Source organism: Temnothorax longispinosus, chromosome 8, assembly GCF_030848805.1.
Source record: "Temnothorax longispinosus isolate EJ_2023e chromosome 8, Tlon_JGU_v1, whole genome shotgun sequence".
Lineage (NCBI taxonomy): Eukaryota > Metazoa > Arthropoda > Insecta > Hymenoptera > Formicidae > Temnothorax > Temnothorax longispinosus.
This window is the reverse complement of record NC_092365.1, coordinates 21,050,740-21,066,570: the sequence shown is the minus strand read 5'-3', so window position 1 is coordinate 21,066,570 and position 15,831 is coordinate 21,050,740. Positions and strand designations below refer to the sequence as shown.

Here is a 15,831-nt window from a genome sequence, read left to right as displayed (position 1 = left end):
ATGGCGAGCACGTTTTACGACGTGTCTCGGCATCCTTTGTGCGCGAAACTTTTCAGTATTTTCCGATATATGCGCGGTAGTATGCGCGTTGCGGAGATGCATGATACTAATACGACTTGCATAGTTTACATATTCATGTAGATCCGCCCGCTAGACTCCCGCTATTTCCATGTGGATAGGCAATGAAAAGGCTTTTTTCATGGCTTCCACTTCAAAATATCGTCTAAGCGAAATCAAGCTGCTTCTCATCTCTCCATTGGACAAACCATATCTCTTTGATGTTTATTTCTCAATTTCACCATGGCAGCGCTTCGAAGGTTTCCGAAAAATGTAAATAAAAAAATTTAGATATGTAATTTAAATATAAAAAAATTTTTTTATTTGATGTGTATATGTGTGTAAAAAACACAGAAACACAGAAAATGCTTGCGGCATTTCGTATAATATTCATTTAGACAATGCTTCACTCGTGGATAAAATTTCGCTCGTATTTGGCAAACTAAGGCAGTGTAATCATAGAAATATTACATTACCATATAAATATTATATAAATATTTTTTTTACGATTGCCGAGTCTTAAGAAATGTCACATTGCGTTAGTATTCCGATTATGCAACGCGAATTGTAAAGCGATAATTACGCGCCGTGAATTACAACGAGAATCCAATTAAAGCACTTAAATTATCGTTAATCCTAACGCAATATCAATTACACTTACGAGCGCACACCGCAGTCCCGTTGGAGTGCAACGAGAGATATGATCGTAATTAATGGGGCAGTTCGAGTTTACATCTCGTAAAGACGGGCTTCCATTTCAAAGGGGTAAACCTACTAAGTACTATTAAGTGTTATGCGCGCGTGTGGAAAACATTATTTTTTATAAATGCGCGTATTACCGTTGTGTCGCGGTGGGAATATGTATATATCGCAAGTGCGATGAATTTATATGAGCCAGCGATTCGCAGCCGAACGGAGCCGCGTGTGAATTTAATATATTTTCGATCTTGTCATCTCGAAACTTCATAAATAATTCCGCTGAATAATTCAAACGCCGCGACTGAAGTTAGCGAACTGAAAGTGTTGTACACCGCGAGAACTGTGCGTAGGCGTGTTAAACGAAAGTTAAGGCCCACGCCGAGACACGAAACAACATGACGTGTTATGATCGATCCCTTCTTTCTGTTCCTCGATGTCGTTTTTCAAAAACGAAGTTCATTCAACGGAAAGTAAGTAAACATTTTTGATTATTGTTAATTTAAAAACAAATCTATTAAATTTAGGAGGTATTTTAAATTGGAAATTATCCAGATGTACACGCACATTTACGGCGAGATTGAATCGACTCTGAAGTTTTAATGATAAAAAGAGTAGGTAACTTTAAAAGGTTCAAAACTTTAATTACGACGCGCGATCTCATTGCAATTTCGTACACTTTGATCGTGAGTAATGTCATTAGATAGAATTAATCTCTACCAACGATCAAATATTCAGAGCTCTTCGTGCGCGAGTTTCTCATTTTTATGCAAATGGTAGTTGACTCGTATTAAAAATGACAGAATAAGATCCAGAGAGAAAGAATGAAGATTGCTTTAAATACATTTCGCGCATCGACGACAATGAAAATTGAGTTAAACGAAGTTTTACCAAAGTATCAGCTTCTCGTTTAAATTAAATAAAGCGGGGCGAAATCAATACGAAAGAGAGGGGAGGGAACGGTCAGACAAAATTAATTGAAGATCGGAAGCGCGCTGCCGAAGTCTAATTTAAGCTTTTTTTTAATTCAAGTTTATTCGAGTCACGTGCAGAACATTATACATCATTTACTGCGAAATTAATAGTTAATTAGCGAAAATATATCGAAAAACTATAATGAGCGTAATCTTTTAAGCTAAAATTCTAGAAAAAATATTAGTAATATCATCACGTGGCCAAATTTTATGTATGGAATATACTAATAATGTAATAATAGTATAAATTATATATACAATATTTACATATAAATACGATTTATCAGAAAATATTTATTCCCTTAGCTTGCGATATATGTATTTCAACTTTTGCGCAGCATTGAATTTTGATATTTTATATCCGTTGTTTTCAGTGATTTAAACGTGTATCTTTAATCGATCCATCAGGAACGCCATAAAAGATTGGCGACACGCATTAAAGTAAAGACACGGAGCCAATAAACTTGCTCAACGACGTAGCAAATTAAATTATAATCCGCAGAAAAAAGCGCACGCAGGTGCGCCGAACGCACTGATATACGACGTCGCGTCGCCCCATGCACAAACATTATAATGCACAACCGAGCGTTAAGTTAATCGCGAATCGCTCGCCGACGCTTACCCGTTGATAAATCGCGCGGACTAATGTTCTTCCGCTACAGCTATGCATTTTCCCAACCGCGAGCGTTTCCGTCGTGGAAAACGTCTCAATACACCGTGCACATGTTCGAAAAGTGTCCACTTTCGGCCGTCAGAGCTAGTCGCCCACACACGCACGTAGGCATGTACGCGCGTGCGTGGGCGCGTGGCCGGTATGCCTACCTGCGTTCCGATTATAAGGACCCGTTCACAACGAGAATCGTGCAGCGAGATTTCGCGTATGGCTGGGTTTCGCGCCGACGCGACGGCGCGGCGCAACGGGGACAGCCCTCTTGGGCCGGTCGACTTCCGGTGCACCGTCTGCAATTCCGTTTTGTAATATTAAACTCGCCCGGGGATGAGTACGCTCCGAGAGACGCACAGCAAAACGATAACGTTCGGAGAGATCCATTCGGAAGAAAAAAAATAGATACGGTAAGCGAGGCAAACTATCCTGTAAACTTCGTTGAAAGCGAACAAATCAACTCTTCGCTCTTCGAAGATCCGTTAAAGCGTATACTTCTCTTCGAGAGCAAAGATATTTTCCTCGAGATATGAGTTGATAGAATATGAAGGAGATTTGCATAACAAAAATAAATATTTTAAGAATAAAAATTGCACTACTCCTATTTGTCCAGTATTACAATTTCACGATAATTGCAAATTAACACAAAAAGGAAAATATGTATTTGTACGTTTATCGAGTCATTATTATATGTTTTCAGAAAGAAATCAGTGGGGAGAATTTTTGTGTTATACCTACGTAGATAGGGGTGCGAAACTATTTTCATAACTCTCGCTAGGAATTCTTAATATCCGGGTTACATATTTATTCTCGCTTCTGGAGAGGAATCTCTTCCTCTCATCTGGAGCAAATTAACGCGAGCACATCAGCCTCGTATGACGCAGGAGGTCAGAGTAGCGTCATAGTCAGTAAAAACACATTAGCTGGATTCATTCCCGCTTCCCGTGCGGAGCACATTCGCGAAATGTTCTTTGTAGAATATGAAAAATCGTAACAACGAAACACACGTTCGCCGGGAGCGAGTAGCCGGTTGAAGGTGACGTTATCTCGGAAAACTCATAAATGACATATTGTTTATAGTGTTTATACATTATACTATTCTTCATCATTCACGAAAACCATCGCGGAGGATTATTGCGAGTTTTTTAAACCTATTATTTTTCGCAAGTATTTTCTGCGAGAGAAACTGTAACGTTACACGTTACATGACATTGATATAACGCGACACATTTTATCTCTTTTATCAGACCTTTATCTTTTATCATTCTGTCCGCGATAGGCATTTCCTGACGCAATGAGGGCCTACTATTCTCATCTCATTCTCTCGGCTGTAGCAAAAAAAAACAGAGAAAAAGTTAACGTTTTCAGATCCTCGAAAGTTTGAAAGTTCGAATTGAATGTCAAAGGACCGCGAAGTAGCGTGGACAGTCACAGGGAAAGGGAAGTCAGACGCGGAAAAGGAGACTAATGTAACAAGACGAAGAGACCGTTGTAAGAAAACTTTTTCTCCTGTTGGGATACCGGAAAGCTCCCTTTGACTCGCCTTCTCATCGCGAGTCGTCAACAATATCCGATGTATCAAAAACCCTCGGATAAAAAAATAACAAGACTCTTCCTTATCCACGTGGTCGGAAGATAAATATAGATATGTTACAATTTCGTCTTCATATAAAATAAAGTAATAAGTAATACAAATAATTCATTGGCTCGGTTAACAACTTTGTATATTAATTAATTATTATACCGTATTGTGGCACATCTTCAGCAAACAATCTTTAAGTGAAGATTTAATTACGAAAGCATATTCAGAACTTTTACTGTAATTGCCAATATTCGGGGCAATACTTCACGATCCACTCTCGCCATTTACCAATCGAAAAAATCTGGTCGATGGGAACTCGTTCGGTTTATTGCAGGCTGAAATAGAGAACGAAAATCTCTGGCCGCCATGAATAGTAATCCGCATATAGACCGTGTATAGAACGGTTTCGCTCGAGTGTCTCAATTATCCGAGCAATGTGCAAGTCATTTGTACGATATTCAAATATTATGTGTCTGTCGTGACACGGCCCGTTTCATGTTTCATCGGTCTGCAATTCCGAATTGTACTCGATCTTCCGTGTCGTGTCGTGTCTCATAAACGAGTTGCGTTCCCCACAGTTTGCCAAATTTACATGACGCTACGCCGAAATCGCGATTATTGATTGTATCGCGATCAGATAAAGTTGGAAAAATAAATGAGATTGAACGATGTAGCAAGTTAGTTTTGCGAATATTTATTCTGTTCATCAAAATGAGTAAATTTAATTAATATAAATGTGTGCAATGTACATTTCAATCGTACATTTGTCTATAATATACATCACGAATATACTTTTGCCGTTAAATACGACATATTAAATGTGCTCAAAAATACGTTGCATGCAGCTTGATTATTAGAAAATGTAAAAGATAACATTACTTTACTTTAGATATACGATATTATATTTTTGTTATGTACACGTTGCAATCCGTACAAATCAATCTGTCAAAAATTAAAAAAGGAAAAAATGTCCGATATACATATAGCAAAAATAGAATTCAATTCGTATTTCGTAAAATGGAAAATGGAAAAAGGAAATCAGGGAAACGCCGATGCACTTTGTTCTGTGCATATATATCCGCATTTTTTATAATAAATATATCCCGATTCGCGAGCAATGTTGAAAATGTCTCTTTTGACGTATGTTATATACCTGTACAATGTTTCCTTCTCATTAACTTTTTTAAATATCTGTTTCATGCCAAATTATTTTACATTTTATGCAGCCAAATGCATGCATACATCACAGAAAAAAAGAAGTGTCAAATCAACCCTGATATACTTATATATATGCAAGAATATATAATTTTCTTATAAGAATTTCAACTTTTTTTTCTTGATTGAACCATATAAAATAAAACTTCGTTTAACTATATAAATGACTTCATTCAAGCAAGTTTTATTTAGTTTAATGCAATATAATCTTATTTCAAGATTATATATTCTTGCGTATATACAAGTATACTTAGTGTTAATTTGATACATCTTTTTTTCTGTGATCATGACAGTCGTCAAAAGAAACTCAAAAATATATAAAGCGTTCTAGAAATTGCATATATCTTTAATAAATTTAAAATTAATTTTTTCTTCGAGAAAACATAATTTAAGACCTAATTTTCAATAATAAATATTTTTCGCTAATTATTTTTCGTTTCAACTCATATTTTTTCAAAATTTTATTATACGATCTCAAATTATAGAATTTACGACATACATCATATTTTATATATGTGCTATTTATTATTATTTTTTAATCTATGAAGGCACTTTTTAATTGATAAGGATTAAAAAAACGAAAAGCCTTTAGAATTAGAACGACGAACTTTTATTCGTGATAAGCGAATATACAAGAGCCGCGATAGGATCGGTACGATTCTCGAGCGATACAGCGAAACTGGTAGGATATACTTAATTTGGTATTTGAGGTATTTCAAAAATGGGCGTAAATCAAAATAAACGGTCTCCGAGGTCGTTCGTATCAGGCTGTTTATGAGTGACAGCACTCACCGCTCAATGGTTATCCGTCGCATCACGAGAATTACATCGCGAATAAAAGAGCGAAATATAAATGTGCGTATTGCCAAGGAAATATGATTTCCAACAAATTATATTAATTTGACAATTATATTAATTAAAACACGGAAATTTACAAATGCTGAAACAGTCTTGAAAGTCTTTTGCGGGAACGAAAAGAGGAGAATCAGAATCCATCGATAATCCGCACTTACTTTTCCAACCGCTTCATTCAGTTACATCGACAAAAGTCTACACGTTATCCAAATATTAGATATCCCGCGCGCGGTGTCGGGTATTCACTTTCCATCGATTCATCACGATCCGGAAATCTACCGGATCTTTCGCAGAGCGGTGTACTGCAGGCCGCAGCCAGATCCGTTTTATCGTCGTCCGTAGCGAGTAATAAAGTTTTCATCGTTTCGACCGCCGGCTGCGCGGAAATGCAGTTTCCCTGTTAGCGGCTGAGCGTACACATAGTTTCGGAGAGAAACGGGCGGAAGCACAGCATGGATTCGGCAGCAGATCGACGGTCATTTTAATCAATCAGCTATTTACTTGCCGTGCAAGCAAGCTTCGAAAGATAAAGGGAAGGTAAAGGAAGTACTTTAAAGGAAAACGCAAACCTAAATCACATTTATAGACTCTAACCAGATTTATTTTACGGCACCTTCTAATTTATTGCTATTAATTTATATATATGCAATATATTTCTTAATTATATGTACTACGTATCTTTCGATCTTTGGTGCATCAAAATCTAATTTTTTTTCAATCTAATGTATATCCGTTTAACGAAAATTTTCACGGTAATGTAATTTATCAGGAAGTACCGTTTCCAGTGAATGGCGGAGCGGTTTGAAGATCTTAGCCAAAGCTCGACTCGCCGAATGACGATTTCTATTGTGTTTCTTCAGCAAAATTCCCAGAGCAATTTCGAAACCAGCACAAACGAGTCGCCGATCGTTTCACGGTGGGAGAAACTTTCGTGGACTGGCTCCAATTTTTCCGCGACGCCCGACGACGACGATACGTATCGTCGCCACCCTGTGTGCCGCGTTTCTACAGCTTTTAACCAATGAAATTCTCTCATTTTGCGCCGGCAAAGCGAGTGCCACTATCGACCAGCGAGCATGTCTGATGGATTCTGAGTTAACGCTCTCTCCACTGCATGAAGAACATAAAATCCGATTACATTTTATTATTCATTTGATTCTCCGAATGCAAACTCGTTTAGGACACGACGCATTGTGGGATTATAAGATTATAAAAAATAGAGACGAACACGAGGGAAAGAGAAAGAAAGAGAGACCGCAAAATAAAGACACAACCAATTAATCAAAAAGACTGTAATCTTGGTTATATAACGAAGAATTTAATAAAAAAAGAAATTTGTTGATGTAGATATTTTAATTTAGATTACGAATACTATTGTATTCGCTCAAAATAAAGTTAAATCTAGCGGAAAGACATTATATATTGTTCTCTTTACGTTACGGGAATTAAGGTTTCTGTGTTTCTAAACCGTCTGATTGCCCTTCTATTCGACAGGAAATTCGAAGACAATTTCACTTAACGAAGTAAACGCGGATATCCGTCGAGGACGGGGTGTCTCTCGCTTGAATGCTATTGCCCGTGGCTCTTTATCAGTCGACATTTTCCCATTCAATTCTTTGCCGCAGTTATCGTTACCACTTAAGATACGTTTCCCTCTAACAGCATCTATTAAAACCGGTAATCAGACCTACCGTGTCCTAATCACGCGAGCAAACTTTCGATATTAAATTTTTCTAACTATTATCGTCCACGTCGTTTCATTCTGTATTTCTCTCTCTCCTCAAGAGACACGACGTTTAATTAATAACCAAACTGATCGCGCGGCAGTCGCTCCGAAACGGCGCGGCGGCAGGCGCGGCGCGGCGGGCGCTTATCACGAACATATTCAGCGCTGGTCTGCGAAGTCATAACCGAGGTCAATTCAGAAAAGGAGGCTACACTGACGACGCTTACGTTGTCTAACAATGCGGCGGACACTTCGCCGTAATTTGGCCGGCCAATAGCAGGGAGATAACTGCGTTATGTGGGATTTCGACCCGCCTCGAGCGGGGGAAATTTCAGTGGGGTAGCACAAGCAGACCCGGGGGTGCAATCCACTTACATAGCTAATATCCACCATCGCCAGCCGGTGCACACCAGTGGATAGCAAATATTCTATTAACATCGGAACGCTTTGGCGACATCAGTCCCAAGGATATTCACACCTAAAATGTAACTTCGAGAACCGCTTAAAAATACATATCTTTGCGACAAATAATCTTGAATTTGTTGTGTAATGAGTAAATAAACTTTCCTCTTACACGCGACTATTTTAATTTCATATAACATTAATGCGATGAATTATGACGTGTTTGTTTAAAGCATTAATGAAGAGCTCCCAGTATACTAGTTTAATAATAAATTTTGTAAATTACGATAAATTATGTTTTTTCTTTCTTAATTCTTTCATGAATTGACAAAATTATATGTTATGATATAATCGTTGTACAAATATTTAATTAAATCCGAGTATTAACAAATTATTTGAGTTGCAAACAGAGTTTATAAAAAATTTAACGTTATTTGCCTCTCATGAGACGAATTTGATTAAATTCCTGCCCGCATTACATCATACTCGCAATTCATCGTGCATGCTATTCATAACGACGTCTATCACAGCAGCACAATAAAGCGATCAATCCGGATCGGACTAACCTACCGAGACTCAACGTGTCCAGTTGTACGAGGAGCCCGTATAATCTTCGCGGATGCCCAATCGGCTGAATCAATGATCGGAGAGACAGAGCTGACGATAACATTCATGAATTCACGGATCCGCCGCGGAGATCGCGAGTGCGAGAGTACGAGAGCGCGTGAGATACGCTCGGGAGCGTGATTGAGGCAATCGGAGCCACTTTGTCGAGGCGCGACCCTTTCATTGAATAAGAGCAAAGGGATACGATTCATTTGAGAAGTGGGACGAGCGGATTAGAGACCTCGCGTCCGTTACGTGCGCGGCGGCACCGACGCGACGACCGTGATTAGCAAAATGGAAATGGCATTGGTGAAGCTCAGTCCCGAATCGTGGCCCATTGAGAATCGGGATCCTCTGGCTATATGCATGTGGATAAGTGATGCCTATTGTGCATTATACTGCATTAAGGAGCTGTCATTAGCACGCACATGCCATTAAACGTGAGGTACGGCGTCTAGTAAAATATATCGTTTACCTCGACAGAGCTTAATTGATTCGTCGGAGAATTCTTAATTACGACCGGCATCGAGTGCGAGTACGTGCTTGCGCGACAGCCACGCGGTGGTCGTGCATTACGACGACGCGGTAATTTTTTTCAATCGCTATACGGATGGTTTAATTAATTTAGCATCGCTCGCCGTCTGCGAGTAATACAAAAATAACAGCAAACCGGTTTATAGTTCTCGGCTTGGTTGTGGCGATGTGTGCAGTCCAGTAATTTATATGTTTTTAATATTTCCTTCGCAATTTAATATTTCTTTCAAACTACCGTCTCTAGCTCCATTATTATGTTGACACTTATGTTGATACTTCACATTTATATAAGCGAAATTATAACTCGTATGCGTTAAGGTGATATTTGATATTTTTCGCCGTTTCAGATGTCAGTTCTATACGGAAATAGGAGATGTTTAAAGGAGAGTAAGTAAAGGATTGCAAGATCAACGAAGGGCTCGCCGTACATTGCGATATTGGGGCTTGTGTCACGATTCACATCGTGACTCACGATGTATTATTATAGTCGCTACTCGTTCTCTCTCGTGATTTCTACATAAGGAACGACTAGCAATTGGTCCCCGATGTTTCTCTTCATGATCAACTTGTCTGGACTCGCGAAACAAGAACCAACAAAGCCGTAGGGGACGTGCTGAACACAACTCGATAAATTTATCTACAGTTACGTATTTATCTACGAAGCTACGTATTTACATATGTACATGTTATATCCCCGTGCTGATAACATTTTCTCATTTATTTTGCTTTGATACAAGATAAATGAAGAAGGAAAGGTGGAGCGATTAAAATAGTTGTAATAGAAAATTAATTTTCCAACGTACTAGTAATGGTTGTTCAATTTCCGGGCGTGGTTAATGCGACAACAACGACAGATTCTTGTCGACGCAATTACTGTTACTTTGAACCCACAGACCGACTACAATAATTAAATACCGGAAAATCACTAGCGAGTCAGTAACGATAAATAGCAAGAAAGTTCAAGGCAAATTACATCAGTCTTGCGACTAAAAGGTATAAGATTAAATTGAAATTTGACTTATAATTACAGTTATTTACACGTAACTATTAAAAAGCTAAATGTTCGAAGGTGTACAAACGAGAAACAATTAATCATTTTGGCGCGGCAAATGCATTTCGATCTTTCGTGACGAAGTTGTGCGCAGCCTTTACTGTAAGGCGGAGGCGTGCGATCTTAATCGACGAGGCCGGAGTAAATGAGGCTAATTAGGATTTAACGTATGCGGTCGAGCTAATGAAGCTCAACGACCGGTGGCAAGTTTGCACCGGAACCAGAAGTTGGCGTAACCGAGGTAACTTCACGCTCAAAAGACGAGATATAGTTTCCTGCCATGTGTCTTAATACGCTTTAGCGACTATAAACAGCTTAACAGAAGGTTGACGCCATAGCCGTGTACCAAAACAATAGCCCGTATAACACTACGATTAATAACACCACTTAAATTCCTATATCCTGTAAAATGTCGATGTCACGTAGGTACGTCGTACGTCATGCCAATAAAATCGGAAACTATATGGATTGGCAAAGCATTTAATTTATAGTGCTGTTATACGTCATACGTTAAATAAAAATCTTAAAGTTTAAATTTTTGGAGAGAAAATCAATTACGTTTTCTCTATACATAAATAGAAAAAAAATTACTAGAAATCTTAAAAAGTATTTGATCGTAATGTGATCGTACACGTATATGTGGGCGTCACTTTTAAGAGACGTTTCGCTTATATATCTTAATACTTTCTACACGCGATAAGAGGATAGAACGTGTCAGACGATGCCGACGGAAAATTGCCTGATAGAAGTGTCGATTTCAAAATAAAAGTATTAGTAGCTTGTACGTGATCACGCTTTTTAATGTGATATTTTCATGTTTCTTATGCCGACGGAGTGCCTTTCGCATTAAGAATATTTTTCCATAAAAAGTAATACGCTTGTGTAGATCTGAAGAAAAGTAGTCTGTGATATAAAATGTTGTAAAACATCTTCTTACCAAGATCTATAGTAACAGAATTATACACACAGAGACTACTTAATTAGCAGCAAAATATTCACAATTTAATAGAAAGCAGATATTTATAGCTATTAGTATTATAACGTCTGTGTGTGAAATTTCTTTATTCCAAATTCTATAACTTCCAACAAAGTAATAAACAATATATATATAAATAATAATACATAGAATAAATTATTTATAGTTATTGACTACCTTATATTTAATTAGTTTCATAAAAACGGGCAATTTATTATATCATGTCAAATTATTACAGCTCAATTTAAGAGAGCAAAACAGATGCTTCTATATATTTTGAGATTGGATATAGAAAGAAACTTCGTGATTTGTGTAATAAAAGAAAAATAAATGTAGAATAATAATTAATAGTTTAAATTAGAAAATTACAGGGCGATTGAGCTATTAAAAAGAGATAGCTATGCAGTTTAGCATAACCGTGCCATGAGGTCGTTCCCACGATTGGGACGCCTAACAGAAGACATCTAGTACTTCTCCGAGGTTAAAACCATTTCCATGAAAGAACGGAGTGCCGCGGCCGTAACGAATAGCACGTGTGTGCGAGACTACGTACATATATATATATATATATATATATATATATATATATATATATATATATGCGGGGAAATAACGTTTCGAGTGAAAAATTCGAGTTTCAAGGTACGAACACCCCGGAGGCGGAGATGCGAGTAACGTCTACGAAAGAATCCGAACGGTCGGAAAGAAATTCCCCGCGGATTTAGGAGGCGTAACAGGTGATTCTTGCTCATCGCAGGACACGTCTCCGTGGCACTTTGTGTGAAATATGATTTAGCTACGACCTTACATCGCAATTAACATCGGTGAATAAAAGCAATAACCGTCCATTACTCATCTCGGTAAAAAAAATAATGATTTATGCTCGTTACGTCGCTATATGAGATATTAAGTCAATCAAAAGATATACAAATATTATTATAACCTTTAAAAATCGTCACTCAAAACTTATAATTTCTTTTTAATTTGTAGATTATTATAAGTATGATGTATGAGAGATTTATGTTTGTATCACAAAGTAGTGTTCATAAATCAGATTACAAAGACTTTTTCAAGATACGTCTTGCGTAAAAAGTTTGGCGAATTCTGAGTAATACCTTATTCAAATTAATGACCTTTACGTTTGTGCTAATTAAATTGTTCGTATGTACTCATACTGATGCCATCGGACAAATTATTTTACAGAGTTCGGTATATGAATTATTGCGGTTTCTCTCTGCGAGCTTTGCGTCGCTCAGATGTCGCATTTAATATACGGATGGAGAAAAGCAACGTGCATTGCTACGACTCGGTGATTTCTCGCGCCCGCGTTCGCCAGGCAAGGGGATTATACTTAAAGCAGGATAGGAACCCTGACTCCTTTTCTCCCTTTGCCCTTCACTACTACCTGAATATTATGAGACCCACCGGCACGCCAGGTTCGCCCGGCCACGTAATTCTGTCCTTTCAGAAGAATCTCGACAGGTTTTATTTCCCAGCAGGTATAAATACCTGAGAGCCTAGGCGTACGATTCCTAGCGGAGGAGGATCGCCATCCGTTCGTAGACAAACCTCCCGCCACGATGTTTCGACATGAATGAACAACGATAATCGTGATAACTAAATAACGATGTAATTATAGTTAATTGACATCATCAGGGTAATGGGTGTAATATTTTTAGAAGATTTTCTACAAATTTATACAGAGTGAATCTCTAGAAGCAAAACAGTTAAATGTTTTTTCTGTAAATTGAAGACGCAAAGGAATACAAAGTATAATTTAGAACTCGAGAAAATAATTACTAATTTTACTATTTTGTAAGGTCTTCATAAATTGAAAAGTTTATGCATACATATGTTTACACATAGAATGAAATTATTTCGTCATTCTAGTATAATAAACAGCAAGATGCAAATATAACTTTATGAAGAATTGAAAATAAATGGCGTTCTCCTATTTCGTTTTAGCAAAATAGCATGCATAAACGGATTTCTTGTGAAAAAAAAACGCGAGAAAAGATCAGGTTTTTCATCTCTCATTTTTCATCTCATGCTAATACTTAATCTGATTATGTTACAAATTAATTACCTGTGTGTTACAAACGAATATCATAATCGGATGATGAAGGAAGGTGAATCCACGACCATGTTCTTTTAATAATCATATTACAAAGAGATTATATATATATATATATATATACATATATATATACATATATATACATATATAAGAAGAGAGGAGAAATTAAGGTCGATGCTTGAATATATTTATATATTCAAGCATCGACCTCTTAATTCCTCGTCTCCTTTTTTCTGCAAATTGGATATTGTTCATGACAGTCTTTTCATAATTAAAATCGAATACACCATATGAAAAAAAAAATAAGTTTCGTACTGAGGAACGCTTAAAATCGCTGAATCGAAAACGAAGCGTTGATTGTATCGAATATTTACGCGCTTTTGCCTGGATCTCTCTCTCTCTCTCTCTCTCTCTCTCTCTCTTTCTCATCCCGTCGTCATTAGCAACATCCAATTAACGAATATTTTCGATTCCTCGAAAAGGGTTTTCATCATGAACGGAAAAATCGTACGCCACGATCAAACAAACGAGCAAATTTTTCTGTTTAATGGCTCTCTATTCTCTATTCTATTCGTACACTCGATCCGCTGATTCACGATGCAATTCCGATCGATGCGTTGTCAATTAAACCAGTGCAAGAACCAATGACCGGAAGTAATAGTCTATCGAGAATCGTGGAAAAGATCTCTAACTGAGATGCGCGTGTCAGTCTTGTCGTGCCCCGCGGAAATGCTTTTAATATTCATCACTCGCTGTTACATGTTTTCTCGTAGACATATTAAAAGCGTCGTTACTTGAACACACGACGTGTAAAAAAATCACACAATAAAAGTTTTAACACGAAGCCACAAAAGCTAACAAGACACTTTTGTTTACCTTATTAAAAGAATAAATTTTACTCGCAAATCTTTATTTCGAAGCGAAAGTATCCATCTTTTATCTGTTTAAAAAAGCGGAAAGATAATCTGCATAGTTCAGCGAACAATATTTAAAAATTCGGTAACACCGTCACCAACGCGTATATTACAATTCACGTCTGCAGGCTCTACCGCGCCGAACAAATGGGATTGTCAATCATTTGCCTCTCGAACTGGAAACTTTGGGGGACAACTTTCGGTCAATCGCTCATTACACGTGACAACAGCTGACACATCTCGCCGAGAACGCGTTGCGAGGACGCAACTCTGAATTAATGCAACGTGGACAGGTCGAGATACGCGAGACAGAGACAGGGCGAAGCGAGCGTGCGGCTGGCGAGCGTATGTACGCGTCGCTACACACGTATACACGCGGTCGGATTTACGTCAACGTATCCATTAGCCATGCGGCATCGGGCGATGCCTTGGCCTGTCGCAATGTCGCGGCGTCGTCTCTATTCCTTCTGCATCCCGGATGATACACCGGTGTCGGGGATTTGCAGTCGCAGGTCGCAGCTGATGCTCCCGCTGCTTCTGTTGCGCTGCCGCGCGGCAGCATATGAGACTCCGTATGACTCGCTGAAAAATGCAAAGTGCAACGCGGTGGTGTCCTTCGAACACGACGTGATATCCGTCCGAAGAAAAACAATCCGTTACACAATGTGAAATTATGCAGCAGCATAGTTTCGTGAAAATATAGATATTAAACCGTTGTTGAAGAAGCCCCTGTACTTTTTGAAACCCATTTCATAAAATGTCTACAAATAGATTCGCCGAAACGAAGTGGAAAATTTGTTTAACTTTTCGCGGAAGAAGTTTCGCGATCGATCCTAGTAAAACTGTAAAGAAAGACGGATTATTATATAAATGTTTTTATTATTTTTCTTTTTATTATTGTTCTTATTAGTTTTCTTTTAGTTTAGTTGAAATTTTATTAAGTTTCGTTTTTTATTTGCAAACGAAGACAAGCTTGGATCTTTCGCGGAGAAACATTTCGCGCGTAATACATCCGGATATTTGGTTCTTCCTTTTCAAAAGCCGTTTTAACGTTATGTCCGTGCAGTCGGCCTATATTAGTAGGTCGTGGCTTATTTGCCGTAAATGTCCGTAAATCGCGTTTGCATGGCGCATCCAGCAACGAGTTAACGTTCCGGGCATCATTTATAACTCGCTTCCCTTTCGCGATGCAGAACGATATGGGTAAAGAGTGGTTTACTGCCTGTGTTAACGTACCACCGGTATCGAGAAACGTCTATTTTTAACGTCGTAATCTTCACGTTATCTCGCTAATTCCCGGCATTTGTATAATGAGCACGGTATGTAAGTAAACGCGGTAAATCACCCTATTTACAAGCATTATACTCCCATCTCTTTATTTAATTTTAAGGATACATCCTTCTTGAATAACTTGTATATTTAAGTAAAAAGAGATTAGTTGCTATTAACCGCGCTTCGATATTCCGCTTAACAAGATCGCGATACGCCTCGTTCACTTTAAC

General features: G+C 38.0%; 1 protein-coding gene across 2 annotated transcripts in view; it reads left to right on the top strand.

Annotated features, from left to right (window-relative positions):
• LOC139817775 (CD151 antigen) overlaps positions 1-15,831 on the top strand; it is a 108,179-nt gene that overhangs the window by 13,066 nt on the left and 79,282 nt on the right. The gene's annotated exons all lie outside the window — the stretch shown is intronic.